Source organism: Loxodonta africana, chromosome 2, assembly GCF_030014295.1.
Source record: "Loxodonta africana isolate mLoxAfr1 chromosome 2, mLoxAfr1.hap2, whole genome shotgun sequence".
NCBI classification, from domain to species: Eukaryota; Metazoa; Chordata; class Mammalia; order Proboscidea; family Elephantidae; genus Loxodonta; species Loxodonta africana.
The window spans coordinates 20,156,601-20,184,309 of NC_087343.1; the positions used below are offsets into that span (position 1 = coordinate 20,156,601).

Genomic DNA, 27,709 nt, shown 5'->3' on the forward strand with positions numbered 1-27,709 from the left:
AGTTACCAGTAAGTTAAGGACTACCTACCAGATTTGGTCATTGAAAGCAGCTAGGAGAACAAAGACGAGTATCAGGTTAAAGTCATGTGTTGTTAAAGTGCAGGACAATATGAGGGAGGAAGGGAAGGAAGGGAGACAGTGAGAGGCAAAGTGAAACCCAAAAGCACAGAGGAAAAAAAAAAGAAACGCATGTACGCCAGGAAGCTGACGTAACAAGTGGTTTCAGTTGTTTCTTTGGATTTTTATGCAAATAGGAGCAAGACATTCTGTGTGTCTGCCTGGTGGAACTGGCGTTGTGTGAATGTGGGGTAGAATCACAGCTGTGTACAGGCCAACACAGCCACTGGGAAACTCCCTCCACACCCCCAGCTCCGCATACCTTGACAGCTTTATCTCTAAGTTGAGGTGCTGACTAGATAATACGTCCTTCCCCAAATAGGCTTACCATCAGAAGTACTTGGGGTACTTTTAAAAATACAGATTCCTGAGCCCCACTCTGGACCTGCGAAATCAGGACCTTGGGAGGTGAGGCACAGGAATCTAATGTCAGTAGCCAGGTGTGAGCACCAGGGAATGCGGTGATCTCTCAAGGCCCTTCTGAAGTAAACATGATCTGAGCCCCCAAACCCAACTCCCAGAGGCATGTCACATAACTGACCCCAAACAGCAAGCTGAGCCCCAGGGCCACTTCCTTCCTTCACAAGTAAACACACATATTGGGTGCGTGACACTCACCAATGACTTCAACACCCAAGAAAGAAATAAGCTCATGTATAATGGCAACCTACTATATGCCTGGAGCCCTGGTGGCACAGTGGTGAAGAACTCGGCTGCTAACCAAAAGGTCAACAGTTCAAATCCACCAGCTGCTCCTTAGAAACCCTATGAAGCAGCTCCACTCTGTCCTCTAGGGTTGCTATGCCCTCTAGGGTTGACTCGACAGCAACGGGTAGATTAGTACATGCTTGGTATTTGTCACATGTCTATCTCATTTAATTTAACTTAATGCTCCCAAATAATCCAATGAAGTAAGGTCTATGGAAATGATATATCCACAATCAGATATATGGATATTAAATTGAGCAATCTGTCTAATATCATGTAGCCTATAACTGAAAGAGAATCCTTGGGTAGGCTGTTAGGGATTGAATTGTGTCCCCCAAAAATATGTGTTGTAAATCCTAAGCTGTATGCCTGTGGTTACAATCCCACTTGAGAATGGGTTGTCTTTGTTATGTCAATGAGACAGGATTAGTGTAGGGTATGTCTTCAGTCAATCTCTTATAAAATATAAAAGGAGATTAAAAAAGCAAAGATGGGAGAAGGCAGACGCCCAGCCACATGAAGATCACCAAGGAGGCAAGGAATAAGGGCCTTCCCCCAAAGTCAACAAGTAGACAAAGCCTTGCCCTAGAGCTGGTGCCCTGAATTCAGCCTTCTAGTCTCCTGCACTGTATTTGAAATAAATTTCAGTTACAGCCACCCACTTGTGGTATTTCCATTTATAGCAGCACTAGATAACTAAGAATTTGGTACCGCAAGAGTGGGGCGCTACTCTAACAGATACCTAAAATGTGGAATCACTTTTGGAATTGGATAGTGGGTTGAGGCTGGAAGAGTTTTTTATATTTTATTTTCTTTTATTGTGCTTTAGGTGAAAGTTTACAGCTCAAGTTAATCTCTCATTCAGTGAATCTTTCCACATCTCCTTGACATGAAAAGATAAACAATCAATGAAAAAGAGCAAGCCTCTAACAAAAATGAAGGTCACAGATGGCTACCCCGAGGTCACCAAGAGCCAGAACAATGAAATGAACAGTAGTGCCGCCTAACTTGTTAAAAGTGAATCTCTGGCGATGTTTTTAACGCTTCTCACTATTTACCAGAAAGAAGCTATGAAGTAAGAAGAACAAGAGAAACGGTGATTAGAAAAGTTTTAGGTGAGAACAAAACCACTCCCTCCAACATACACTATTTAAGAACTCGCATGGGTTTGCTGGAAGGTGTTATCTTTACCCAACAGGTTTGCCTGTTCTCGATTCCTTTTGTGTGCACACATGTGCTGTACACAGTGGTAGAAACAACCCTAACAACGTTCTCTAATTAAACAAGGGAGACAAAGCATTCCCTCAGCGCGGGCTCCAAACCAAACTCCAACGGAAAACATATGTCTCTCCTAATAATACCACCTGAGATTTCCAGGACCATATGAATTCTCCAAACGAGAAAGACAAGGCCTGGGAAAAACACCACAGGGAACAGGAATAAAAGAATAGGTAATAAGGAAAGGTTCCAGGTTCTCGTTAAGCTCTCCGAAGGAGCGACGCAGCTTCTGTGTTTACAACGGTGGAAGTTAAAGAGGAACAACAAAAGCAAATGCCTCAGTTCTACCACAAATACACTCGGCACTGTGAACCTGGAATAAAACAAGATCTACTTTTCAAATGATAAGCTTACATTTCAACCAGATGAGAAGCGAATCAGGGGTAAAACTGTGCTTACAAAGAATGACATGGAGCAATGGCCTCAGTTAGTCTAGAAGCTGTCTTTCAAAGATAATGCATAATCCAATTCATGAAAAGGTTTACACACAGAAAGAAACAACCTTTAGTAGTTACAAGGGAGGGGAGAAGTGGGGAGGGAAAAGTACTAGCTACACAATAGGTAAGTGGTAGCTTTGGAGAAGGGCAAGACAGTACACAATACTGGAGAAGTCAGCACAGTCTGACCAAGGCCAGGTCACGGAAGCTTCATAGACACATCCAAACTCCCTGAGGGACCCAATTACTGGGTTGAGAGCTGGAGACCATGGTCTCGGGGGACATCTAGCTCAACTGGCATAACACAGTTTATAAAGAAAATGTCCTACATCCTACTTTCATGAGTAGCGTCTGGGGTCTTAAAAGCTTGTGAGCAGCCATCTAAGGTACTCCAGTGGTTCCACCCTGTCTGGAGCAAGGGAGAATGAAGAAAAACAAAGACACAAGACAAAGATTAGTCCAAAGGACTAATGGACCACAACTACCACAGTCTCCACCAGGCTGAGTCCAGCACAGCTATGTGGTGCCCGGCTACCACCACCGATTGCCCAGGCAGGAATCACAATACAGGGTCCCGGACAGAGCTGGAAAAAAATGTAGAACAAAACTCTAATTCACAAAAAAAGACCAGACTTGCTGGTCCGACAGAGACTGGAGAAACCCTGAGAATATGGCCCCCAGATACCCTTTTAACTCAGTACTGAAGTCACTCCTGAGGTTCACCTTTCAGCCAAAGATTAAATAGGCCTATTAAAACAAAACAAGCCTAAAGGGGCACATCAGCCCAGGGGAAAGGAGAAGGCAGGAGGGGACAGGAAAGCTGGTAACGGGGAACTCGAGGTTGAGAAGGGAGTCTTGACATGTTGTGGGGTTTGCAACCAACGTCACAAAACAGTATGTGTATTATTGTTTAATGAGAAGCTTGTCTGCTCTAGAAACCTTCATCTAAAGCACAATAATAAAAAAAAAATAACGTATAATCCAGTCATGTAGTTGGCTACATGTGAACTTCAAATTTACTATACCCAAAAGGACTAGACCATTTTGATAAATGAGAACGTGGGTTCTCTGGCAAAAGGCGTTTGTTTTCAAAGGCTTGGGGAAGTCACAGCAGTGAGTCAAGGCACCACCGCGGGCACCTTGGTCATACTCAGTAGCAACACAGCACTGAAAACAAAACCCAGTTTCCTTGGCAACCTACAACTAAAGTTAGGTCACCCCATGACTCTCGCAGAGCTTTTTTATTCCATAGCACTGGCCTTGATTTCTAATGGTGTATTTGCTTGTTCTTTTGTTTATCGTCTGTTTTCCCCCCTACACCAAACGACAATCTCAATGGGGGAAGAGACCACTCTTGTTCACGAAGAGTGTCATTCCAGCACTAGTCAATGCCTGGCCTATTTGTTGTTGTTGTCGCTGTTAACGGTCATCAAGCCAGCTCCGACACATGGCAACCTTATGTATAACAGAGCAAAGTGTTGCCTGGTCCTGCACCATCTTCATAATTGTTGGAATATTTAAGTCTATTGTTTTGGCTATTGTGACAATTCATTTTTTTGTGTGGTTACTCATTCAGTGTTAGCTGAATGAATGATTCAGTTAATGTGGTCAATTACTCATGGTTATAATTAATGTAATCATTAATCATGAATTCCCTCAAGCACACTACCAGAACAGCAAGAGCTCGCTGAAGGTGAAAGAATGTATGGGGGGCATCAAAATTTCTCTACAATTTTTGAAGACATTTGGGAAGCAACTGATAACATGAATGGCCCAAGGACTTTGGCTTTCATTATTTTTTGTTTCTTTAAGGGAAGACCTGGCTTCTGATAAGCTATTAGAAGTCAGTCTGGCTCTCCTAATCTACAACCATGCTGAAGCCATGTTATAATGGTGTAATTGGTCAGGTCAAAGAGGCTGATGCCCTGGGTGACTCACTCATCCTCATCACCAGAGAACTCTAGCAGACATATCATCTTCAAATCTAAGCAGCTCTGCTTACTATGACAACCACACAAATACAGAACATGTGTCAGGATTTCTTCATAGACATCTGAGAGTTCTTCTAACTAAAACCCAAAGATCATCTGGCTTTCTAGGTTTAAAAGCCAAGGACCATAGTCTCATGGGCAATATATATAGCTCACGAAATTCATGTTCTGCATACTAGGGAAGTGAGTAGCATCTGGGATCTTAAAAGCTTGCAAGCGGCCATCTCGGATACAACTATTAGTCTCCACTCATCAGGAGCAAAAGAGTAAAAAGATAACCAAAATCACAGAAGAGAAACAAATCTACAAGACTGATAACCTACCCAAGCCATGACCTCAAATACCCTGAGTCCAAAAGAACTAGATGGTACCACCACTGACAGATCGGACCTAGGGCATAATAGGTGATTCTGCTTAGAATGGGAGAAAAATGCAGGACAAAACACAAATTTTTGAAGAAGTCCAAACTGGCTGGACCATTGGAGACCAGAGGACTCCCTGACACTATCACCCTGAGATGCTTATTAAACCTTGAACCAAAACTATCCTCTGAGATCAGCTTTTAACAGAAAAGCAGAATGACACACAAAATAAAGGACATTATCCATTAGATTGGTGCTCTACTAAAAAACTGTCTGTATGAGTCTAAAAGGTCAACATTTAATCCAAAGCAAAGATGAGAGATAAGGGGACAGGGTAACTAGAGTACTGGAAATGGAACAACCAGAACACAATTAATGAGAAGGTGGCTCAATGTGGAAAATGGAACTAGTGTCATTCATCAATTTGTGGAAAAACTGTCAAACGGGAACCTAACTTACTATGTCAACTTTCACCAAGCTGAAAACACAATAAAATATTATTTTTTAAAAAGCCAAGGATCATTATTTATATTCTGGGGTCGTGGCCAAGAAAGTTTCTTTTTCTAATGGCCATACTTTTGTATGCCATGGGCATAGGGCAAGCATTTAATGATCACGGGCTCCTAAGTCTTAAGCCATACCGCCTGTCTGCACCAGGCAAACCCACAAACCACCAGAGATTCCGTGGGTAACATCTGAGCTAAAAGCAAGCATATACATAAAATTAAATGTCCTAACCACCCACTGCATTCAGCTATGCATAATGATATTAATAAAAATGAAAATTTTTCCAGATTTCTGTTCTGATAAATTAACGCTACCATTAACATTAGTGAATTGAAAGAACAGAAAAGCAATTTTTAAATTATAATACTTCTACTTATATCCTAAAACCTATTCTGATAATTAAATGTGGAACTTGAGACAAAAGGGAAATCTTACTGTTAAATATCTTTCAATAATTTAGACATCTGTTATAAGAAAAAGTTAATTTTCATAAATTACCATAATAAATTGGTTCACTAAAATTCATGATATTATAGATAACACAGAGCCCTCGTAGCGCAGTGGTTAAGTGCTCGGCTGCTAACCAAAAGATAGGCAGTCCGAATCCACCAGCTACTCCTTGGAAACCCTACGGGGCAGTTCTGCTTTGCCCTATAGGGTCACCAGGAGTTGGAATTGACTCAATGGCAACGAGTTTGGTTTGGTTGGTTTTACAGATGTTACATTGATGCAAGCTGTTGTTTTTAATTTATGCAGAAGGTATTTAGAAGTTAAATTCAAAAGGTATACAAGAAGATACACACTCATTCCTAAAAAGATGAAAAAGGTTTCCATAATACAGTCAATACTCTAAGATATAACCATTGTGGTTTCAGAAACTCAACTGCAGTAAGTTTCATGTGCTGCCCTTCAGCTTAGAAGCCATTTCTTCCACACACACACAGGGACTTGGACTTTATAGAACTCATGAGACCATGAGACAGAGACCACAAAGCCTTCAATTTCTGACTCACTGAAATTCCCCTCTCAGGGTACAAGTGACATGTACACATTTATAGCGGCTGCAGCCTTCTGCACCGGGCCCCCTAAGCTATGCTATTTTAACTGTTGGCTAGCTCTGTATCTTGTTTTTGTTTTGCACAAAAGGCTGACTTTTTAAACACCGAGTGCACGTATGTTTTTTGTTTATGAACTCAGTGTATATATTGCGTAACAGCTATGGGAAAACTTTAACGAGAGGTCAACAGCCATCTTAGATTTTACTAACAAAAAAAGGCCTCAAGCTGGGTTACAATAACTAATATAATTATTAACCATGTCTGTTTTCACAGGTCTTGGTGTTTTAGCAAACACAGTATCAATTTTTTTTTAGTAATACTTTATTGTGTTTTTGATGAAGATTTACACACTACTTTAGGTTCCCATTCAGCAATTTCTACACAAATTGTTCAGTGACCCTGGTTACTTCCTTCACAACCATTCTGGTTGTTCTACTTCCGTTAACCTAGTTTCCCTCCCTGCCCCTTACATTCTAATTTTGTTTTAAAGTAATTGTTGACTGTTTGGTCTCACATAAATGATTTTTTAAAGGAGCACAGTACTCGAGGGTGATATTCTTTATTTTTTTGGTAACTGTTATTTAGCTAAAAAGTGACCAGAGGGGCTAGTTTCAGTTCAACATTTAAAGAGCAGCACAGGGCAACAGTCTCAGGGTGACCTCCAGTCTTGACTGGTCCAGTAAGCCTGATTTTTTTTCCTAAGATTTTTAGGTTCTGTTTCACGTTTTTCTTCATTTTATCAAAATTCATCTGTTGTGGCTCTGATAAGAATGGTCAGTAGTGGTAGCTGGGCATCATCTAGTTCTGGTCTCAGGGTAGAGAGGTTGTGGTTCATGTAGACTATTAACCCTGTAAAATAGTGTCTTCTTTGAGTCAGTTTTCCACACAAACCAATTTGTAGTTCTAAAACATATAAAAATGCTTCCTCTGAATAGTAACCATGTTTTCAGTTTATAAGAATATCCCCTATGAAAGGTTTTCCGGAGTAACAGTACATTCATCATTCAAAAGAAAATGGCGACCAGACTTGCTGGCCTGACAGATACTGGAGAAACCCTGAGAGTATGGCCCCTACACGCCCTTTCAGCTCAGTAATGAAGTCACTCTTGAGGTTCACCCTTCAGCCAAAGATTGGACAAGCCCATAAAACAAAACAAGACTAAAGGATCGCACCAGCCCTGGGGAAGGGACTAGAACGCAGGAGGGGACAGGAAAGCTGGTAATAGGGAACCTAAGGTTGAGAAGAGAGAGCGTTGACATGTCATGGGGTTGTTAACAAATGTCATAAAACAATATGTGTACTAACTGCTTAATGAGAAACTAGTTTGTTCTGTAAACCTTCATCTAAAGTACAACAACAAAAAACTGGCATTGTGCTCGCTTCGGCGGCACATACACGAAAATTGGAATGATACGGAGAAATTAGCATGGCCCCTGCACAAGGATGACATGCAAATTCATGAAGCATTCCATATTTCAAAAAAAGAAAAGAAACTGGCATTATCTTTGTTGTTGTTTTCAGCTGCCATCGATTTGACTCTGACCCATGGCGACCTTAGGTACAACACAACAAAACACTGCCTAGTCCTGCGTCAACCTCACAATCATGTTCAAGTCCACTGTTGCAGCTATTACGCAAATCCACCTCACCTAGGGTCTCCCATGCCCACATTGGCCCTCTACTTCACTAGACACGATGTCCTCCTCTAGCGATTGATCTCTCCTGATGACGTACCCAAGGCAAGCATGTCGGACAATGTTCTGTTGTGACCTACGAATTTTCACTGGCTAATGAAACCTGTCCACCATGGGTAACCCTGCTTGTATTTGAAATAGCAGTGGCATAGCTTCCAGCATCACCAGCCACCACACGCAACACACAAGCCACCACAGTACGACAAACTGACAGATGGTGGTGGAGCACTGGCTGTTAAACACCTTTTTTCAGGCAGATGTTGTCAAAAGCAAGCTATTACTACTGAGACCAAGACAAAGCCCTCACACTTTTCCCGGGAAGGAGTGACTTTCGACAAACCCTGGCTCATTTGTGAGGCAGGCAGATAGCAACAGGGAATTTTGAGGCAAATATCTGAAGCCCACAGCTTGGAAGCTTTGAGGGTTCTGGAAAACCATGACAAGATCTGGCAATACACCCATTCTCAGCTCCCAAGGCTCCCAAGAGGTACTCAAATCAACACGGAGCTATAAAATCTGATCAGTGATTCTGGCACATGGGAACATCATTCTTCGGCTTTCCCAGGTTTCATCATGGTCACTGCTTCAACCAGCCAGCAGCACGTATTTTAAAAAGGGGTCAGGAGACTCTAATATTAGCAGTGTTGTTATCACCAGCTCACCACGGGACTGTGGGACCCAGTATTCTTCATCTGTAAAATGGGGTGGTTAAAGTACAGCAAAGGTTCCCTACCTTTTATTTCATCACACGGATGTCTTCTTTTGAAAGGTGTTAGCTGGTAACAAAACCAATGATGTGTTTACTAGGTCAAAGCCAGTGTAACTGAATCATAAAAATTTGAACAAAAAACAACGTTGCTGTCGAGTGGATTCTGACTCATGGCGACCCGTGGGTATCAAGAGTTGAACTGGACTCCACAGGGTTTTCTGTGGCTGATTTTTTGGAAGTAGATCACCAGGCCTTTCTTTCCAGGCGCCTCTGGGTGGACTCGAACCACCAAGCTTTTGGTTAGCAGTGAGCAAGTTAACTGCCTGCACCACCCAGGGACTCCTACAACTTTATCGCAGAATTTAAGTAAATATCCTCCACCAGGTCATCTGAAACACTGAAAACACATTACTACCTGCAAAGAGCTGGAGAGCTCGGGATTCTAGGTGATTTTGTCCAATTTGTTCTATGATTCCTACGCTGCAATCTGCTACTCTAGGTGCACATTTCTTTCTGAGCTACGCAGACAGGCAAAACACAAGCAAAAGTGCCAGGGTGAGTTTTTGGAAGCTGACAAATCGTATTTGGCACCTATGTAGCATTAAGCTCCAAACCAAACCTAAAACATAAACAGCAGTTAACACTCTCCAAACTCACTGCATCTTAGCCTGCGACCAGTTAGGACATTTGTTCTGAGTGCTGTGCTAACAAGGCCAAGGTAGGGCTTCTCTGGGCATTTTGGTTCAATTAAGGAGCCCTAGTGGTACAGTGGTGAGGTGCTCAACCGAGTTCAAACCCACCAGCTGCTCCACGGAAGAAAGATACGGCAGTCTGCTTCCACAGATTACAGCCTTGGAAACCCAATGGGGCAGTTCTACCCTGTCCTACAGGGTCACTATGAGCCAGAATCGACTCCATGGCAGTAGGTTTGGTTTTTTTTATTTGTTTGTTTCTTTGTTTGGTTCAATTAAGTACAGCCTATTCTACGACTGATGAAGCACTGGCGGTCCAGTGGTAGAATTCTCGTCTTCCATGAGAGAGACCTGGGTTCAATTCCCAGCCAGTGCACCTCATGCAGGGTCACCACCCGTCTGTGAGTGGAGGCTTGCATGTTGCTATGATGCTGAACAGGTTTCAGCGGAGCTTCCAGGCTGAGATGGACTAGGAAGAAAGGCCTTGCAATCTACTTCCAAAAATCAGCCAATGATAACGCTATGGATCACAACAGTCCAATCTTCAACTGATCATAGGGATGGTGCAGGACTGGGCAGAGCTTTGTTCGATTGTACTCGGGGTCACCATGAGTCAGGAGCCGATTTGAGGGCAGAATAAAACGTTTTCTAGGGTCACAGCCTGTTCCAGGAAAGCATGCTCTTTGCCTGGCCTGACGCCCACCCTTCAAGGCACAACTCAGCGAAGCCCACAAGATCCACCCAGCGCTGCATCACTGCACAACTCCAGGGGGCGCCACTGATACTGCTGTCTATGTGGAAGCCCCTTGAAGATGTGCAACACAGAAGCCTTGAGTTCAACTCCATTCACCTGGAGGATGGACTGCAAAACTCATAAGCAGCTTTTGTATGACAAGCAAATGGTGAGATCTGGAAGTACAAAAGGCACAAAGAAATACTATAAGCTTACCCTGGAGATCTAAACACAGGATCCCTGTGGCTGATTCCCTGCGCACCTAAATAGAGGTAGTCCTCGACTTACAACGTATTGCAGTTACAATGACCCACACTTGCGACCACCTTTTTTTTTTTTAATCTTATCATTAGTTAATACATACTACATACAATGTTGCACCGCATAGATTCCTGATGTTATCACTACCTATAAGTTTACATGTAATGTTTCCAACCCCCAAAGACAAATAAAAATCGGATTTATAAAGGACAATAACAATGAAAACTAAAAAAAAAAAGAGGTACTCTTCTTATGTCAGAACAGACTTACAATGAAGTCATTAGTACAGAACCCCATAGTAAGTTGGGGGGCTACCTGTAGTAGAAATCATAAATCAATAGTTGGACCAACTACAGAGAAATACATTTCTACCAAGTGACATGGAAAAAATATTGAACAAGCAGACTCTCAAACTGCAATTAACGGACAATACAACCCCATGAGCCCAGGGCAAACCCTGCAGTCAGACTACCTGGGTGTCAACCAGGACCCAGCACACATGAGCTATATGCCCTTGGCAAGTTGTCAACGTCTCCGGGCCTCAGTATCATCTGTAAAATGGGAATATCAGTAAGGATACCTATACCTTCTCATATGGTTGTTGTACAGAGATTGTCACGGATTGAAATATGTCCCCCAGAAATATCGGTCAACTTGGCTAGGCCATGATTCCCAGTACTGTGTGACTGTCCACCATTCTGTCATCTGATGTGATTTTCCTATGTATTGTAAATCCTGCCTCTATGATGTTAATGAGGTGGGATTATCGGCAGTTATGTTAATGAGGCAGAACTCAATCTACAATACTGAAATACTTTATTAGATTATGTCTTAAGTCAATCTCTTTTGAGATATAACAGAGAAAAGCGAGCAGAGAGACATGGGGGACCTCATACTATCAAGAAACAAGAGCCAGGAGAATACAGGTCTTTTGGACCCAGGGTCCCTGTACTGAGAAGCTCTTCCACCACGGAAGACTGATGACAAGGACCTTTCCCCAGAGTTTAGAGAGAAAGCATTCCCCTGGAGCTGGCACCCTGAATTTGGACTTCTGGCCTCCTAGGCTATGAGATAATAAATTTCTCTTTGTCAAAGCTGTCCACTGTGGTATTTGTTACAGGAGCACTAGATGACTAAGACACAGACTGAGAGATAATACATGTGAACTGCTTAAAACATCTGCCCCAGAGCAAGTACTCAGGGCATATCAGTTTTGGATTATATTATCATTATGATTCACTGGCATGTCACTATGTTTTCAACATCAAAGCCAAAAGCATCACAGATCTTCAATCAGTCCTAACCTTGGTGCCATAACAATCAAGTTGCCTTTCTCTTCTCAACTCCAAATGTCCCCAGGGAGCCCTGCAGTCTCCCTGGGGGTGGCATTCAGGGTTGGGCCAAGCCCCAGACTCAGTGGGAAGCCGGCTACCATTTCATACCCCTCCTAGGAGAACCACCACCTGTCCGTCAGTTTGTCTTACTGTGGTGGCTTGCATTTTGCTGTGATGCTGGAAGCTATTCAACTGATATTTCAAATACCAACAGTGCCACCCAGGCAAAGATAGACCAGGCAAAAAGCCCTGGCAACCTACTTTCAAAACTCAGCCAACAAAAACCGTTTGGGTCACAACAGAACAGTGTCTGATATACTGCTGAAAGACAACCCTCTAGGTGAATCCCCTCAGTTGGAAGACACTCAAAATACACAGCGGCCACAACAACGAACTCAAGCATACCAAAGACCGATCATGAAGATGGCACAAGACCAGGCAATATTTGGTTCTGTTATACGTGGGGTCACCGTGGGTTGGAACCGACTCGACGGCAACTCACAACAATGACATCCTCTTGTACTCTTTGAATACAAACACCATCATCAAAGCCAGATGACCAATCCAATACCACCCAGGATACGGCAAAAGTGTTCCTTAAAGATGTCATTTTTGCAAACACTAGATTCCCCGAGGATCACATCCCAACTGCATAGTTTACCACTACAGACCACAAAGTTGTAAGCTCACCTAAGAGCAGGCAGAGTCCACACGATGGTTTACCTGTGTAGAAAGAACCCTTCCTGGATCAAAAGGGCAGACACAAACAGGAAGTGAAACATGATGAAGCTGTACCATTTGCCCACTGAAAGAAATCCACACCCGCTGTAGGTAATTAGTGCCTAAAACAGAACCAAAAGTGGCTGGGGGCGGGGGGGGGGGGGCTCTGCAGAAACCATGCCTTGGTTGATGCCAACATTTTCCTTTGAAAAATAAATTAGCTTCTTTCTCTAAAGCAGACAGAGATAGCAAGCTGTATGAAAGAGAACTGATGTTTCATTTGAGAAGTAAATTAACTTTGTCCTCCGGAAGACAGAATAGATAAGGCATGACCTAAGACGCACGCTGTAATTTTAAACTACAACCTACCTTGTGCTACCACCTAGCTCACTGGGAAATTTATACGTATCTCTGTAGAACTCTCCTACAGGGTTTCCAAGGAGGAGCTGGTGGATTCGAACTGGTGATCTCTTGGTTAGTAGCCAAGCCCTTAACCACTGCACCAAACCAAAAAAAAACCAAACTCATTGCTGTCCAGTCAATTCCGACTCACAGTGACTCTATAGGACAGAGTAGAGCTGCCCCATAGGGTTTCCAAGGAGGGGCTGGTGGATTCAAACTGTCAACCTTTTGGTGAGCATCTGAGCTCTTAACCACTACACCACCAGGGCTCCAACCACTGCACCAGGGCTCCATACACATACATATATATATATATACACACATACACACGCATGCGCACGTGCACACACACACTTGGTTGGAATCCAAGCTCTACTGCATACTGTCATTTTGGTGCAAGTTTGCTTACATGCTGAGCCTCAACACCCCATCTGCAAAATGGGTCCAAAGACACCTTGCATGTAGTTTGAGAATTAAGTAAAATAACTATGTCAAGTGCTCAGCATAGTAGGAGCTCAATAAACGGTCACTGTTGGCATCAATTATCACTGCAGGTATCACGCAGTAAAATCATACAAGGTCACAGAAAGGGAGCCACAAAGTGTGTCCAAAGGAAACGAGTTCAATACACAGTAACCAAATTGGTTTATCTAGAAACAGTGTGCCTGCGTAGCCACAATTTAGGCGAACTCTTGTCACCATCTGAGTTTATCTTTCAAATGAAAGGTTTCATCAGTCGGTCAGCGTCTGGAAAGAGCTGAGAGGCTGGCTGCCTCTTTTCTCCATTCTAACATCACTATCAGGAGCAAGGAAGAGGCCTCACACTGCAAAGTGTGTTTTCACTTGGGAATTGTTATTTACTCTCGAGTCAAAAGTACTTCTTTCCCTCTACTGGTCCCACCCTGTCTGAAGCAAGGGAGAATGAAGAAAACTAAAGACACAAGGCAAAGATTTGTCCAAAGGACTAACGGACCACAACCTCCACCAGACTGAGTCCAGCACAACTACATGGTGCCCGGCTACCACCACTGACTGCTCTGACAGGGATTGCAATAGAGGGTCCCGGATAGAGCTGGAGAAAAATGTAGAACAAAATCTTAACTCACAAAAAAAGGCCAGATTTACTGGCCTGACAGATACCACTTTAACTGAGTACAGAAGTCACTCCTGAGGTTCACCCTTTGGCCAAAGGTTAGACAGACCCATAAAACAAAACGAGACTAAATGGGCACACCAGCCCAGGGGCAAGGACTAAAGGCAGGAGGGGACAGGAAAGCTGGTAATAGGGAACTCAAGGTCGAGAAACTGAGAGTGTTGATATTTTGTGGGGTTGGCAACCAATGTCACAAAGAAATATGTGTATTAACTGTTTAACGAGAAACTAAATTTGCTCTGTAAACCTTCATCTAAAGCACTACATATAGATATATATGTGTATATCTTTTTATATATAGAGAGAGAGATACCTACAGATTATTTCCTTCCCAAAGAAGCTGAAATCAGCAGAGAAACAAAGAACATTGCAACAAATCTTTCTGACAACTCTTTGGAAATACCTGAGTGTTACATTTTTAAAAGTAAGTCTGTGTTGTTACGTGGATACCACGGGCCCATTTTATCTAGCTTCCTTACTAAATAGGAAATTTCTCATAAAATGTTTTATGTTAAACTAATACAGGATAGGTGTGACCATGATACTAAATTTAATACTACAAAGTGTGGAATCACCTGTAGAAATCCATTTGGCCTTTGTTCTGGGTTTTTTCTGCCATGTCAACACCTGAGGCTAAGGAATAGAGGCTGACCATTAATTTTTTGTCTGCTGCTTCCATGGGCAATGACTGCGGATCCAAGTAAAATGAAATCCTTGACAACTTCAATCTTTTCTCCATTTATTGTGATGTTGCTTATTGGTCCAGCTTTGAGGATTTTTCTTTTCTTTATGTTGAGGTGCAATTCATACTGAAGGCTGTGGTCTTTGATCTTCATCAGTAAGTGCCTCAAGTCCTCCTCCCTTTCTGCAAGCAAGGTTGTGTCATCTGCGTATCACGGGTTGTTAATGAGTTTTCCTCCAATCCTGATGCCCTGTTCTTCTTCATATAGTCCAAGTTCTCAGATTATTTGCTCAGCATACAGATTGAATAAGTACGGTGAAAGGATACAACCCTGACACACCTTTCCTGATTTTAAACAATGCAGTATCCACTTGTTCTATTCTAACAACTGTCCCTCGGTCTATGTATGGGTTCCACATGAGCACAATTATAATTAAATGCTTTGGAATTCCCATTCTTTCCAATGTCAGCCATAATTTGTTGTGATCCACACAGTCAAATGCCTTTGCATAGTCAGTAAAACACAGGTAAACATCTTTCTGGTATTCTCTGCTTTCAGCCAGGATCCAGCTGACATCAGCAATGATATCCATGTCCTCTTCTGAATCCAGCTTGAATTTCTGGCAGTTCCCAGTTGATGTACTGCTGCAGCAAAATTCTACTTGTGTGTGGTATTAATGATACTGTTCGATAATTTCAGCATTCTCTCGGATCACCTTTCTTCGGAATGGGCACAAATATGGATCTCTTCTAGTGGGTTGGCCAAGTAGCTGTCTTCCAAATTTTTGGCAGAGATGAGCGAGCACCTCCAACACTGCATTCGTTTGTCAGAAGATCTCAATTGGTATTCCGTCAATTCCTGGAGCCTTGTTTATCACCAATGCCTTCAATGCAGCTTGGACTTCTTCCTTCAGTACCATCGGTTCCTGATCATAGGCTACCTCCTGAAATGGCTAAATGTTGACCAATTCTTTTTGGTACAGTGATCTCCCACTTACCAAGTCAGGGGCTAGCCTGGAGGACCAAGCCACAGAGGGTCCCAGGAATACAGCATGCAGCCCTGTGCTCCACTGAGACCAATCCATGACGCTGCTGCCAGGAGGTGGTGACGTGGAGGAGGGAAGAGGGAATCCTGTGACCCTGCTGGAGAGGTCTGGAAATGCCATGCCCCTGCTCTCGCTAAGGTCCTGAAGATGGAGCGGGACAAGGTAACATCTCCTCCTGCCCCAGAGCCAACGGCAACTAATAATGACAACTACAAGGCCTGGAAGGAGCAATCACAAGCCCGATGCCAGATGACTTCCATTGTTACCTGGGTTGGCTTCTTGAAACAGCTCTCTCCTGGGGCTCCCTGATGCTCTGAACTCTGGATAAGGTCGGTTTTCCTCAACGTGGGCCCAGGCTCTCTTCTCATATCACCCAACAAATGTTCCCTAGGGATTTTACACACTCCCAAAGCCAAAAACAACCCAACACCCACACACCCAAATCTATAGTTTAGTCTAACCTGTACCTTGTGCATCACCCCCTATAATCAACCCTGCAATGACTTATTTCATTCCCCACCAGCACATCCAATTCAGCATCCCCAAAACTGGGCATAGCGCCCTCCTCCCCACCTGCCCCAACCTGCTGCAACAACTCCCATGTATCACACTCCTAACCCAAACATTCTTCCGCCTCTCTCTCTTCCCCCACCCAGGAAATCACTCAGGCCTCTAATTTTTCCCTTCAGAATCTCTGAGGCCATGTCTTCTTTCCCATCCCCGCTGCCACTGCCATGTTCGGCCTCTTACCACCATATAACTTCTGAAAAAGTCCTCTAACCAGTCTCTTCTCCCTAACCAAAAACCCACTGCCGTCGAGTCAATTCCAACTCATAGCGACCCTACAGGACACAGTAGAACTGCCCCATAGAGTTCCCAAGGAGCACCTGGCAGATTCAAACTGCCGACCTTTTCGTTAGCAGCCATAGCACTTAACCACTATGCCACTAGTGTTTCCTCCTCTCCCTAAGCTGCCCCAAAAAACAAATCTGTTGCCGTAGAGTCAACTCCAACTCCCAGAGACCCCAAGTGTTTCAGAGTAGAACTACGCTCCATAGGGTTTCCAATGGCTATATTATTATGGACATAGGTTGCCAAGCCTTTCTTCCATGGCACTGCTGGATGGATTCAAACTGCCAAACTTTTGGTTAGCACTCAAGCACAAACTGTTTGCGCTACCCACTGACCTATCCCTCTTGCCCCAGAACTCACCCATTGCTATCAAGTCAATTCTGACTCATAACAACCCTACAGGACAGAGTAGAACTGCCCCATAGGGTTTCTAAGGCTGTAAATCTTCATGGAAGCAGACTGCTAGATCCTTCTCCCATAGAGCGGCTGGTGGGTTCGAACCACCAACCTTTTGGTTAGCAGCTAAGTGCTTAACCACTGTGCCACCATGGCTCATTCCTCCCACCCTGGGCTCCTCTAATTCATCAGGAGTGGCCAGTGGAAAGCTGAGGAGCAGAATTTGGCTCAGTCGTAGCAGGAAGTTCTAAGCTAAACAGTGCCTCCCCGTCGCTCCCCAGCTCCAGCCACACTGGTTTCCTTGCTCTTCCACAAACACCCAATCCCACTCCCAGCCCAGAGCCTTTGCACCCACTGTTCCCTCTGCCTGGAACATCCCACCTTCTATGGATTAATTCCCTGATGTCCTCATCTGGACTCTGCTCAATGTCACTTCCTCAGAGAGGTCAGCACTGAACACTGCAGCAAAGTAACACCTCCCTGACACTCTCTGTCCCCTGTCCCCGCTGCTTCAGTTTTCTTCACTTCCAAGCCTTTCGTATGCTTGTTTATTGCCTTTCTTCCACCACTTCCGTCCCTAGAACATAAGCTCCGTGAGAACAAGCATCTTACATTTTTGTCCACTGTTTTATCCCTAGCACCTAGAGACTGTTGATATATAGTTGATACCCAATAAATATTTGGAGGATTTTTGAATGGAGGTCTTGAAAGAAAGGAAACAATGATAGTAGTTATAAAATCTCCAGATAGAGACTGTTAGTTGGCATTTCCCAAATTCCTTGGCATAGCCCAGTAGTAGCCACTTCATAAATTGGCCCCAACCTCTTTTTCCAACCTCACCTTTAGATATTCCCCTAGGATACGAACTACCCTCCTCTCCACCCCCCTTGCCTTCCCATCACACCTCCCTTTCTGCCTTTCTTTCTCTCTAAATATATATATATATATATATATACACACACATAGTGGTGCAAACAATTAACACACCCAAGTGCTAACCAAAAGGTTGGCAGTTTGAGTCCACCCAGAAGCACCTCAGAAGAAAAGCCTGGCAACCTACTTCCAAAAAAATATGCCATTGCAAACGCTACAGCTCATAGTTCTATTCTGACACACACAGGACCCATGAATCAGAATCAACTTGATGGCAACTGGTTTAACTAACAGACATGTCAGAACTCTATCCTACAGGGTCGCTATGAGTTGGAATCAACTCAACCGCAACACGTATATATACTGAAAAAGCAAACCTGTTGCCGTCAAGTTGATTCCGACTCATGGTGACCCCATGTGCTTCAGAGTAGAACTGAGCTCCATACGGTGTTTTTTTTTGGGGGGGTAGGGGGAGGGCAGAAGGCTGTAATCTCATGGAAACAGATTGCCAGGTCTTCCTTCTGAGGTGCTGCTGAGTGGATTCGAACCACCAACCTTTCGGTTAGAAGCTGAGAGCAAACCACTTGCACCACCAGGGACCTCACATCTATGCGTATTCCTATGTTTCAGTAAATATTTGCTGAGTATTACTGTGCATGTCCTGTTCACGCTTCTACACTGCAGTTATTTGTTAGAATTTAAACGAGCATCAAGTACGTAAAAGCTACTCAATATACATCAGTGTTCTTCCACTTCTGACATCCTGGTCTTCCCTCCTCCTCCCCATCCTCCACTCCCACTCACTCTCTGCCTCGGGAAATCCTACTGCTTCTTTGTGGCCTCTGTCTGGCAATTGAGCACTCTCAGCCTAACACTACATTATAATTATGGGCTTATTAATCTGTTTCTCTCAGCAGGGATCAAGGCGTGTCTTAGTCATCACTGTATTCCCAGCACCTAGTTAATAATGACACACCTCATTTATTTGTACTCATTTGGATCAATCAGGCAGCTAAAAATGTTCATACGCAACAATACGTGTTTAAAAAAAAAGGAAGAGCAAAATGAAGCTGAGGTAAAGTTATTACCCAAACAATACAGCCACAAAATTATGCAAAATCACTACAGATGAACCAAAAACTGGCTTTGAGCTTTGTAGTTTTTACGACAGAAAGACAAAATGGATGTGTTTCAAGAGTAGGCACCCACCCACCCACTGCTGTCGAGTCGATTCCAACTCATAGCGACCCTACAGGACAGAGAACTGCCCCACAGAGTTTCCTAGGAGTGCCTAGTGGATTCGAACTGCTGACCTTTTGGTTAGCAGCCATAGGTCTTAACCACTATGCCACCAGGGTCTCCAAGAGAAAGCACACACCTGGTCAAAGCAGTCCTATTTCTTAGGTCCGCAACCAGCATCTCCTGGTGCTAAGTTCCCATGGGGATGGTTCAGTGGTAGAATCCTCGCCCTCCACGCAGCAGTCCTGGGTTTAGTTCCCAGCCAATGCGCCTCACAGGCAGCCACCACCTGCCAGTAGAGGACTGCATGTTGCTGGGGTACCGAACGGCTTTCCGTGGAGCTTCCAGACTAAGACAGACTAGAGAGAAAGGTCTGGTGACCTACTTCCAAAGATCAGCCAGTGAAAACCCTATGGATCACAACAGTCCGATCCCATTGTGCGTGGGGTCACCATGATTCAACGGCAGCTAACAATAAGGTCCCAAGGTGAGAGAAGAACTGTATGTACAGGAGAGCTCAGAAAGGAGTCACTGTGTCACACAGACAGCCCACGAGGCCACTGCTCCAGAAACACGTGCTGGATGCTAAATATAAAAAGATGCCCGTGACTATTTTCAAGTGAACTGAGCCTTCTCGATATGGCAAGGCCCTTTCAAGCAACCCCACTCTGCTCTCCTCCAGCTCACAAGACCTTTCTAAACATCTACAGTGTCACAGAGACCCTCTCTCCGCTTGTGCCATGCATCCAAGACAAAGAATATACACCCCCTGCTCCCCAAGACAGACCCTCAGCATGAACCAGAGGAGTCTCCCCATTCCGCCAACATCAAGGGCTCATTCTCCCTGTACTCCTGGATTGTCCCATGTGGAAACCTCTTTTAAATTATGCCTATGCTGAACCCTCGAAACTACCGCCCTGAGATAATCTTTAAACCTTAAACCAAAAATACCCTGTGGAGTCTTCTTCAAACCAAACGTTGTTGTTGTTAGGCGCCATCAAGTCAACTCCGACTCATAGTGACCCCATGTACGACAGAACAAAACACTGCCCAGTCCTGTGCCATCCTCGCAATTGTTGCTACGCTTGAGTCCATTGTTGCAGCCACTGTGTCAATCCATCTTGTTGAGGGTCTTCCTCTCGTTCGCTGACTGTCTACTTAATCAAGCATATAAATGTCCTTCTCCAGGGACTGGTCCCTCCTGATAACAAGTCCAAAGTGTGCGAGACAAAGTTTGCCACCGTTCCTTCCAGAGCATCCAGTTGTACTTCTTCCGAGACAGATCTGCTCATTCTTCTGGCAGTCCACGGTATATTCACATTCTTCACCAACACCATTATTCAAATGCATCAATTCTTCTTCAGCCTTATTCATTGTCTGGCTTTTGCATGCACATAAGGAGACCGAAAATAGGTTCTTTACTAATGAAAGATAGGTTGGCTTAATGAGTAAATATCTGCCCTGAGCATTGTGCTCTTTTAAAGAACTATCTGTTGTTACTGTTGCTTGCCTTACAGTCCATTCTGAATGACAGAATAGAACCGCCCGTAGGGTTTCTTCGGATGTAATCTTTACAGGAACACATAGTCAGGTCTTTGCTCCAGTAAAGCCACTGTTGGGTTCCAACGGCCAAACTTTCAGTTAACAGGCAAGCACCTAGCCACTGCACCACCAGGGCCAAGGACTACTTAAGGGATCGAGTTAACAAAAGCAACTCAAAAGTTTAGATAGGAAGCTCTGGGAGAAATGAGTTTACATTAATGTGGGAGGAAAAATTCACAAAAGGAGGGTAAGAATAGCTGCACAACTTAAAGAATGCAACTGATGTCACTGAACTGTACATGTGGAAATTGTTGAATTGGTGTATGTTCTACTGTGTATATTTCAACAACAACAAAAATAAACTATAAAAAAAAATAATACCTACTAATAAGTCCCACGAAGCTTTCACCAACTACTCCAAACCCCCGATCTCTGTTTTGTTCTCAATTGTAAAGCACTGGGGCTGTGGCACAGGATTCGGAGCTGTGATGTACTCTTTCAACCGGTTCATCTGAACCTGATGTGTCTCCTAAGATACAGCAGTTCCTGGGCTGCTGCTATATCCTCCTCGGGCCCAGCACTCTGCTGGGCACAGAGCCGACTGATCCACCGCTGTTGACAGCCCAGATGGAACAGGGCTAAGGCAAGGAAACTGGACTGATGAACAGACTGAATAGACCCCTATTCTGCAGATGCAGCCCCTCCCTACATAAGCGTTTTCACCCTACGCTGGAATCAGCGCCCTGGTGGTGCAGTGGTTAAGAGCTTGGCTGCTAACCAAAAAGGTCAGCAGTTCTTGGAAACCCTATGGGGCAGTTCTACTCTGTCCTACAGGGTCACTATGAGTTGAAATCGACTCGATGGCAATGCGTCTGGTTTTTGGTTTTGGTATGCTGGAATCAGGAATCCTTGGGTGGCGCAAATGGTTAAGCGCTCAACTACTAGCCAAAAGGTTGGAGGCTGGATCCCACCCAGAGGCACCTCAGAAGACAGGCCTGGCGATCTCCTTCTGAAAGGTCACAGCCTTGGAAACCCTACGGAGCAGTTCTACTCTGTGTAGATGGGGTTGCCATGACTTGGAGGTAACTCTAACGACAACATGCTAGAATCATAAAGTGCAGTTCGGTAATACTGAAAAAGTGTAAACTCCAATCACTGGGTGACATAATCTGTCTCCTATCATTCTTTAGACTGATGGAGCAGAAAAACACTGAATTTGTAGAAAAAGGATGTGGCTCCATGACCCAGCCTGTTATGGGCTAAATTGTATCCCCAAAAAGATATAATGAGGTGCTAATCCCTGCTACCCATGAATATGACCCTCCTTGGAAATACAGTCTTTGTAGACGTGATCAGTAAAGTTGGCATCCAGGCAGCCTGGAATAGGGTAGTTTTTACTCCACTATGACCGATGTCCTTACAAAAAGAGAAGAGACACGGAGACAGAGAGGCACAAAGACGGAATACAGCATGTGACAGTAGAGGCAGACAGGAACGATGTATCTACAAGCCAAGGGTCACCAACCACCATCAGAAGCTAGAAGAGAGGCCAGGAACAGACTTTCCTTCAGAGCCCTCCAGAAGGAACCAGCCCTGCCAACACCTTGGTTTCCAACTTCTACTCTCCAGAACTGTAAGACAATTTCTGTTGTTTTAAGACACCCAGTTCGTGGTACTTTGGTCGGGGTGCCGTAGGAAACGAAGACACAGCCCCATCTAGATCTCTATTATCCAACATGGCAGCCACTAGCCATGTCTGATTATTTAAATTTAATTTAATTTAAAATAAATATACAGTTCATGAATCACATGAGGCACATTTCAAATGATCAACAGCCACACATGGCTAGCCGTACGATATTAGACAGTGCGGATATAAAACACTGCCATGGTATACATATTCTATTGGACAGCTCTGGGCTAAGTCATCTTTGATGGATTCACCTAACTTCTTTGGGCCCTCAGTTTCTTCTTGGGTACAGTGGAGTAATACCCACCTCACTGGGTTGCTAAAGATTTAAATACGATGCTAAATATGAACGTATTTTATTATAATTTTAGTAGTTATAATTTGACTAAGGAATCCTGGTAACACACACCGTTTAGCACTCAACTGTTAACTGAAAGGTTGTCAGCTCTAACCCACCCAGCAGCTCCATGAGAGAAAAATCTGGCAATCTACTTCTGCAAAGATTACAGTTGAGAAAACCCTAAGGAGCAGCTGTATCCTGTCACATAGGGTTGCTATGAGTCAGAATCAACTTGACAGCACACAAGAACAACCTAATTTAACTAAGACCAGAGTCTAATAATTGTTAACGATAACTGCTGTCAAAGGAAGTCATTGTCAATTGGAATAAAGAAATTCTATCTCAGGCCATGTGACTAGACGGATGTTGTCCAGGATGAGGCAAAAAGTACACACTGGTCAGACCATCTCAGGAATGTGATTTAAGGAGGAATTTAGTAGTTTTTTTTTTTTTTTTATAGATAAACTGAAGCACGTTCAGAGGATTCTGGAAACCATACAGGAAAATAGTAGTGGAAGGAACCCAGGATTTCTCTCCTAGGGAAAAGATGCAGCAGGAACAGAGAACAAATGAATGTTGAAATGGTCCGAGGACTATCCTGAGGGAAGGGGGGTGTGGGCAGCAGGGGCATAGCCAGGGTAACGAGCACCCAGGGGCAATCTTTAAGTTGCACCCCACCTCCAATTTCAAGTTGAATAGACGTTGACAGTGGCAACAATGCCAGCAGAAACACCTTTCCACTCTTTTCCAGTTGTCTCAGACGTGCGCCTCTCATATCTGTGGCACCTCAGAATGTCATTCCATACCTCACCTAGAGCCCCCTTGGACTTGTGCCCTCTGACCCCTGGCCCTCCTACGCTTGCGTCTACCATGTTTGAGGAAGGACACTGGGCCAGACCAGCTTAATAGAAACTGCTCAGTGGCACCCATCTCCTTCTAATGGCATCCAGGGCACGCGCCATGCCTGCCATACCACAGGTATGCATCTAGGGGGCACTGATCCTGGGCAGCTGCATAAAGAACCAATACACAGCACCCAGTGCCGTCGAGTAGATTCCGACTAATAGTGACCCTATAGGACAGAGTAGAACTGCCCCATAGAGTTTCCAAGGAGCGCCTGGCGGATTTGAACTGCCGACCCTTTGGTTAGCAGCTGTAGCACTTAACCACTATGCCACCAGGGTTTCCAAAGAACCAAAAGGTGGACTTAACTCAACATAAGGAAAATATTTACTACTCCAGTAGGCAGAAAGGGCTGCCTTATGGAGAAGAGAGCTCATAATACCTGAAAGTGCTCAAACTCGGTGGTTTCCAAATCTGAGCATGCATCAGAGCCACCCAGAGAGCTGGAGAAAACCCAGCTGTCTTAGGCCCACCACCAGAGACGCAGGTTCAGTCACCGTCTTTGTTACCTAGCACTGCTGTAACATAAATACCACGAAGGTGGCTTTAAAGAACAGAAATGTATTTTCTCACAGTTCTGGAGGCTAAAAGTCCAAATCAGGGTCTCAACCATTTAGATTCCTTATTGGTAGGCCCCGACACACCTTGGTTCTTTGGCATGACATCTGTCTTCCCTCCTGTGGTGTGTCTCTGTGTCTATTCTGGTATTTTTATAACTCAGAAGCAATTAGGTTTAGGGCTCACACTACCCTGATATGACCTTGTTAACATAACAAAAGAAAACCCTGAAGACAGCTACCTGGCCAACCAACTGGAAGAAATCCACCTTTATTCCAAAGAAAGGTGACCCAACCAAATGCTGAAATTATCGAATGATATCATTAATATCACTTGAAAGCAAAATTTTGCTGAAGATCATACAAAAGTGGCTGCAGCAGTATATCAACAGGAAACTACCAGAAACTCAAACTGGATTTAGAAGAGGTCACGGAACCAGGGATTTCACTGCTGATGTCAGATGGATACTGGCTGAAAGGAGAAAACACCAGAAGGATGTTTACCTGTGTTTTATTGACTAAGGAAAGGCATTCGACTGTGTGGATCATAACAAATTATGGACAACATTGCAGAGAATGGGAATTCCAGAACACTTAATTGTGCTCATGAGGAATCTGTACACAGATCAAGAGGCAGTCGTTCAAACAGAATAAGGGGATACTGCGTGGTTTAAGGTCAGGAAAGCTGTGTGTCAGGGCTGTATCTGTTCACCATGCCTATTCAATCTGTATGCTGAGCAAATAACTTGAGAAGCTGGACTAAATGAAGAAAAACTGGGCATCAGGATTGGAGGAAGACTCATTAACAACCTGCATTATGCAAATAACACAACTTTGCTTGCAGAAAGTGAAGAGGACTTGAGGCACTTACTAATGAAGATCAAAGGCCACAGCCTTCAGTATGGATTATACCTCAACTTAAAGAAAACAAAAATTCCTACAACTGGACCAATAAGTAACATCATGATAAACTATGAGTGAAGTTGTAAAAGATTTCATTTTACTTGGATACACAATCAACACCCATGGAAGTAGCAGTCAAGAAATTAAAAGGCACATTGCATTGGGCAAATCTGCTGAGAAAGACCTCTTTAAAGTGTTGAAGAGCAAGGATGTCACCTTGAGGACTAAGAGTGTACCTGACCCCAGCCATGGTGTTTTCAATCACCTCATATGCATGTGAAAGCTGGACAGTGAATGAGGAAGACATCTAAATTGTGGTGCTGACAAAGAATATTGAACATACCATTGGCTGCCAAAAGAATGAACAAATCTGTCTTGGAAGAAGTACAGCCAGAATGCTCCTTAGAAGCAAGGATGGTGAGACTGAGTCTCACAGACTTTGGACCAGTCCCTGGAGAAGGACATCATGCTTGGTAAAGTAGAAGGTCAGCGAAAAAGCGGAAGACCCTCAACGAGATAGACCGACACAGTGACTGCAACAATGGGTTCAAGCATAGCAACAATTGTGAGCATGGTGCAGGACTGGGCAGTGTTTTGCTCTGTTGTGCACAGGGTCACTATGAGTCGGAACCAACTCAATGGCACCTAATAACAACATTTCCAGATAGAATCAGATCCACAGGTACAGGGGTCAGGAATTCACATTGTTGGGGGATACAATTCAATTCATATCAGTAGGTGTAGGGTGAGGCCCCTAAATTTACATCTCTAACAAGTGTCCAGATGATGTCAATGCTGCTGGTCCAGGGCCACCCTTTGAGGGGTAGAGCACTAACCAACACTGGGGAACCTATCAGTGATGCTATAAAAGTGGACTTGCTACAAGTAGGGAGTTAGGCCCCAAGACCTTCCAAAGCAACTCTAAGAACACTCCAGGGACACTGGGTGGGTCCTGTTAGCATTCCGAGTGCGGGAGTGTTCGGCCTGAGAGGCACCTTGAAGGTCCAAGTGCCTAAGGGCTATTGTTAGCCAAGACACCTATTTAGTCACCTCAGGCAAATCACTTCCTTGTAGTTTTTCTGTTCACACAAACAGAGGGTAACATCGTCATGCCTGTGCATGCTCATCTGAACCACCTCAGAGCAGCTTTCTAGGCTGCAGTGGAAGTATGCCCCAGGAGGGGGGCTGCATCCTCAGCCATGACATTTCAGGATTACAACCTGCAATGGGATTTAGAAGATGGAGATTTTGCTCCACTCCTTCCCTACCCAAGGCAACCGTCGCACGGTCATGCCCAACAGGGATCCAAGAATCAAAACAGGCATTTCACACAAACCTGAATTTTTATAATAGCTTTATTCATCACAGCCAAGCCCGGAAACAACCCAAATGAACATCAGCTAGTAAACAGATAAACAAATGGTGGTATTTCCATGAAGTGGGATGCTCTTCATCCATAAAATACTGAATTACTGATACATAAAACGGGGATGAATCTCAAAACGTTACGCCAAAGAAAAGAAGCCAGACACAGAACAGCACATACTGTATGACATCACTGGTCAGAAACACCAGGAAAGACAAATCTAATCCACAGTGGCAGAGCAGCTGGGTGATGGCCTGGGGTCAGGGCTGGGGCAGACTGCAAGGAGACACCAAGGAACCTTTCAAAAAACCGAAAACCAAACCCAGTGCCGTCAAGTCGATTCTGACTCATAGCAACCCTATAGGACAGGGTAGAACTGCCCCATAGAGTTTCCAAGGAGCGCCCAGCAGATTCAAACTGCAGACCCTTTGGTTAGCAGCCATAGCACTTAACCACTACGCCACCAGGGTTTCCAAGGAACCTTCAGGGTGATGGAAATGTTCCAGGTTTTGATTGCAGTTGTGGTTACATGGGCATATACATTTGTCTGCACACTTGAAGTGTATACAGTTGACTGTACGAAAACTATACCTCAATAGACTGGCTCACAAAATAAACAGTATTACCTGTGAATACTGTGCACCTTTTAAATAAACATTTTATGAGATCAAACAGTCAATATTTACCCTAAACCAAAGATGAGAAGGTGGGGGTGGGGGGGCAGGAAAGCTAGATTCAGGGAAACAGAACAACCAGAATGGAAATAATGAGAATGCCAACACACTGTGAAAAATGTAACCAATGACGCTGAACAGTACGTATAGAAATTGTTAAGTGAGAACCTAATTTGCTGTGTAAACTTTTGCCAAAAGAAAAGTACATCACAAGAAGTCAGTTCTTTAAAAACAAAAACAAAGCAGGCATTTTCTGTTTCATTGGGTTAATTCTACTTCATGTCATGCTTGATACAAAGTTTGTGGAATCCCTGCTTTTTGAGACAGGTACTATGTGTGGTCTACGTTTTATCAAACTCCCTTGAGATCTGAATGAATATAATACTTAAGTATTTTTCTAAAATTATATTATAGATCAGAATATATACATGTGTGTATATATACACACACATATATATACATACAAGGGGCCCCAGGGGCACAGTGGTT

At 43.9% G+C, this 27,709-nt stretch overlaps 1 protein-coding gene and 1 non-coding gene across 3 annotated transcripts in view; one reads left to right on the forward strand and one right to left on the reverse strand.

The window, feature by feature from the left end:
* The window catches only part of RETREG1 (reticulophagy regulator 1), a 184,138-nt gene that overhangs the window by 149,095 nt on the left and 7,334 nt on the right, over positions 1 to 27,709 (reverse strand). The window contains exon 1 of one of the 2 annotated variants that reach the window (XM_023545395.2): positions 29 to 635. The exons of the other annotated variant lie outside the window; for it this stretch is intronic. The gene's annotated coding sequence lies outside the window, so the exon portion shown is untranslated. Of the gene's footprint in view, positions 1 to 28; positions 636 to 27,709 lie in introns of those variants that run through there. 2 annotated transcript variants of the gene reach the window in all.
* LOC111750013 (U6 spliceosomal RNA) lies at positions 7,832 to 7,937 on the forward strand. Its single transcript, XR_002785162.1, has one exon. It is a non-coding gene; the product is annotated as a U6 spliceosomal RNA (small nuclear RNA).